General features: G+C 39.9%; 1 pseudogene; it reads left to right on the forward strand.

The window, feature by feature from the left end:
* The first annotated feature begins 421 nt into the window (after positions 1-421).
* LOC114896195 lies at positions 422-3,320 on the forward strand (annotated as a pseudogene).
* Positions 3,321-4,823: the final 1,503 nt, after the last annotated feature.

Here is a 4,823-nt window from a genome sequence, read left to right on the forward strand (position 1 = left end):
GTCCATTGTTGGGAAATTTGAAAAGACTGGTTGTTTTAAGACATTCTGACATGCTGTAATTACCATAAGGAAATGTGGATATGAGATCTAGAAAAACGGGAGATACTAATTTACTTAAAATCATCAGAAAGGTAATTCAGGGCCCTTGGGCCCTCCCTCAGCTCTGGTAACCGCAGGCTGCCCTGAGGGGGCGGCTCGGCTGCAGGCGGTTTGGCAGATTGGTGAGGGAATGAGGAGAAAAGCGAACGGCCGTCTCCTCCCTGCCCCATAGCGTGCTCGCTTTCCTGATGGGGCTTTCGAGAATCTCGAGGCCATCTTGCAAGCCGTATTTGAACTGGCCAAAGACAACTTCAGACCTGTATAATGTAAGAGCAAAGGTCAGAAAACATTAGGCAGTAGAAGTGTGAGCATATTAAGTAAGATGAACGTCTCAGGAAGCAGTTGTGGAAGCCCTAGTTCTGCAGATGTATCTAATGACTTTAAGGATCTTTGGACAACACTAAAGGAGTATCACGATAAAGAAGTACAAGGTCTACAAGTAAAAGTAACCAAACTGAAAAAGGAATGGATTTGAGATGCACTAAGACTAGAAGAATTCTTCACCAAAAATCAACAGCTGAGAGAGCCACGGAAAGTCCTTCATGAAACCATTAAAATTTTAGAAGACCGATTAAGAGCAGGTTTACATGATCACTGTGTGGTAACTGAAGAACATATGCGGAAGAAACAGCAAGAGTTTGAAAATATTCAGCAGCAGAATCTTAAGCTTATCACAGAGCTTATGAATGAAAAGAATGCAGGAAGAGAATAAAAAGCTTTCTGAACAGCTGCAGCAGAAAATTGAGAATGATCAACCACAACAAGCAACCGATCTTGAATCTGAGGAAGATGTTATTCCAGATTGACCAGCAACAACCGTTTCATTTTCTGGCACTAACCGGCTGTGAAGGAAGGAGAACCTCCACGTCCGACACGTAGAACCAACACATACTAAACTGAAGCACTCTGGGTGTGCACGTGAATGGAGAAAAGTACCAAAGTCTTCACCTCATCCACAACATAAACATAATGAACGTAAAATTCTAGTGGCTGACACTTGCGATCAGAGTCAAGCTCCAGTGGCTAATACACATGGAAAAAGCAGTTATCCTCCTGATAATTTAGCTACAGTTGTTGCTGAAACACTTGGACTTAGTGTTCAAGATGAATCTGAATCTCGAGGCCCTAGGAGCCCACTTGGTGATGAGCTCTACCACTGTGTGGAAGGAGATCACAGAAAACCTTTTGAGGAATCTAGAAGAAATTGTGAAGATAGTTTAAGATTTTCAGATTCTAATTCAAAGACTCCTCCTGAAGAAGAATTGACTACTTGGGTATCATCTCCTGTATTTGGAGCTACCTCTAATGTGAAAAGTAGTTTAGGTTTGAATACAAGTTTGTCCCCTTCTCTTTTAGAGACTGGTAAGAAAAACCATCTGAAAACAATGTCTTTCAGCAACACTTCTAATTCTAGATCGGAGAAACCTATATGAAAATCTGAAGATGGTGCCCATTTCACACATCATAATCTTGGGGCTGAAGTGAACAAGATCACTAACGAGTCATCTTCTAATAAGCAGATGCTTATAAATAAAAATACAAGTGAACCCCTAAGTGAACAGGATAGTATTGGTCACATTAAAGATACTGTTACTGGGCTTCCCTGGTGGCGCAGTGGTTGAGAGTCCGCCTGCCGATGCAGGGGACGAGGGTTCGTGCCCCGGTCCGGGAAGATCCCACATGCCGCGGAGTGGCTGAGCCCGTGAGCCATGGCCGCTGAGCCTGCGCGTCCGGAGCCTGTGCTCCACAACAGGAGAGACCACAACGGTGAGAGGCCCGAGCGCCGCAAAAAAAAAAAAAAAAAAAAAAAAGATACTGTTACTGATAAAGGTAAACATGTGGTACCCCTGAAATCACTGGGAGGCCGAACCAAATGGAAGAAAATCAAGGAAGAAAGTGAAGATGAAGTAAGCTGCCCCCAAGCCTCCTTTGATAAAGAAAATGCTTTTCCTTTTCCACTGGATAGTCATTCTTACATGAATGGAGACCATGTGATGGATAAACCTCTGGATCTGTCTGATCGATTTTCAGCTATTCAGTGACAAGAGAAAAGCCAAGGAAGTGACAACTCTAAAACTGGATTTAGGCAAGTGACCCTTTATGAGGTTTTGAAGCGTGTTGCAAAGGGCTCTTCCTCAAGCCGTAAGGCCTTGAGTGGGAGCTGTGGATTAACCAAAGATTCCCCAGAAGAGACCAGCAGTTTACAGGAGTCCCTCCTCCCGTCCTTGAGTAAATCTCCAGATAATAAAGCACTGTTACAAATAAAGGAAGAAAATTCTATCTTTAAAATTCCTCTATGTCCACGTGAAAGTTTGGAGACAGAATCTTTTTGATGACATGAATGGTGCTGGTTTTCGTGAGCCTATAAAAATAAAAACCAGGTCAGTCCATGGAGCATGTGAACTTGCATCAGTTCTTCAGTTAAATCCATGTAGAATTGTTAAAACAAAGTCTCTACAGAACAACCAAGATGTATCCTTTGAAAACATCCAGTGGAGTATAGATCCAGGAGCAAATCTTTCTCAGTATAAAATGGATATTACTGTAGTAGATACAAAGGGTGGCAGTCAGTCAAGATTAGCAGGAGGAAAGACAGTGGACATGGACTGTAGGTTGGTTAGTGAAACTATGCTTTTAAAAATGAAGAACCAAGAGCAGAAGGGAGAAAAAATTCCAAATGGAGAAAGAAAAATGAAAGATAGCTTGGAAGATATGTTTGATCGGACTACACATGAAGAATATGAATCCTGTTTGGTGGATAGCTTCCCCTAAGTAGCAGATGAAGAGAAGGAGTTGTCAACTGCTACAAAAAAACCAAACTCTCCTGGTGATAAACAAGATAAAGTCAAACAGAAAGCGTTTGTGAAGCCATATTTTAAAGATGATGAAAGAGAGACTAGCTTACAAACTTTTCCTCATATTGAGGTGGTTTGGAAAAAAGAAGAAAGAAAAAAATTGCTTGGACACACATGTAAGGAATGTGAAATTTATTATGCAGATTTTCCAGCAGAAGAGAAAAGAAGTTGGCTTCCTGCTCAAGACACCGATTTCGCTACATTCCACCCAACACACCAGAGAATTTCTGGGAAGTTGGTTTTCCTTCCACTCAGACTTGTATGGGAAGAGGTTACATTAAAGATCTTGATCCTTCTCCTCGTCCAAAAAGACGGCAGCCTTGCAATGCAATACTTTTTCCAAAAGGCAAAGAGCAGAAGACATAAATGTTGAAGCAAAAACAGGAGAAATGACAATATTCTTTTTATTTATAGTTAAAGTTGGTATTAAACATTGATTTTTTTGATCTTCTGAAAACTGATTTATAACTCATTTTTCTATTGAAAATATTTTTAAATGGCATTTACCCATCACACAGATGACTAAAAATGTATAAGTTTATGTCATATTTTCTTGCTTTTGCACCTTTAAAATAATAAGGTGTTTTCATTTTGTACTCCAAGTTAAGAGTTGTTTATTACTTTATTTGGTAATATCTAATTACAATTTTGAAAATATAAAAAAAGAAAAAGAAAGGTAATTCAAATACTGTTATTTCCATATGAAAGGAGTCTCAATACCCTTGGTCAAGTCCAAGCTACTTTCCTGGGAACCAAGGCTCTGCCAGTCTAGTCTTTACTTAACACTGTATATAAAGCGTATACATTATACATCTTACCCAATATTATACACCTGACACTATGAGTTTGTTATACTGTTAGCATTTCCTGGACAAACCTTGTTCTCTTCTCTTTCATATTTGTGACTTTCCAGAATACCCTTATCCTCATCTTCACCTCATGTAAGGGAGTTATAATTATACCATCTCTGTGCAACTTTCCCCTAGGAGGCAGTATAGTGCAGGTTTAAGAGGACATTTAAAGTCAGAAAAATCTGAGTATGTGAGCTTTCCAGTTGTAGGAGTTTGTTACTTAATCTCACTAGGCCTCAGGTTCTTCATTAAAAAAAAAAAAATTGATGTAGCAGTAGTATTTAAGGCATAAAATTATTAAGGTTAAATGGAGTAATGTGCATATAATGTTTAGCACAGAGCCTGGCCCAGAGCAAAAAAATTCTTCTTCCCCGCTCTTTCTTCACAATTCCTCCCCTACTGCTACTTTTACTACTGTTTGTGATTCCATAATGTTTTGTTTGCCCTCTTAGGGCACTTACCACTTTCTGCCTCTCTTCCAGCATTCTGGGCATTCGACCCCCATCATTAGATTGTAAATTTCTTGAGAACACAAACAGTATGTTTTCCATCTTTGTTTGTCTATAGAACAATAACAACAAAAAACAGTGGTTTATACGACACAGGTGCTTAATAAATATTTGTTTAAAGGGGTTGAATTACTGAATTTTTAAATTTTTATTTATTTTTATTATTTTTTTGCGGTACGCGGGCCTCTCACTGTTGTGGCCTCTCCCGTTGCGGAGCACAGGCTCCGGACGCGCAGGCTCAGCGGCCATGGCTCACGGGCTCAGCCGCTCCGCGGAATGTGGGATCTTCCTGGACCGGGGCACGAACTTGTGTCCCCTGCATCGGAAGGCGGACTCTCAACCACTGAGCCACCAGGGAAGCCCTTGAATTTTTTTAATATGAACACTTTATCTGCTCTTTTGGTATGAACGTTAAATCTAGTAAACCTATTATGTTAACACTGAATATTCTAATGAGAATATTCAAGTTACAGTAAATTGACATAAGAGAAAATTATTTTTTGAAATTA

This window comes from Monodon monoceros, unplaced genomic scaffold (assembly GCF_005190385.1).
Source record: "Monodon monoceros isolate NGI ecotype Baffin Bay Population unplaced genomic scaffold, NGI_Narwhal_1 Super_Scaffold_15, whole genome shotgun sequence".
Taxonomy (NCBI): domain Eukaryota; kingdom Metazoa; phylum Chordata; class Mammalia; order Artiodactyla; family Monodontidae; genus Monodon; species Monodon monoceros.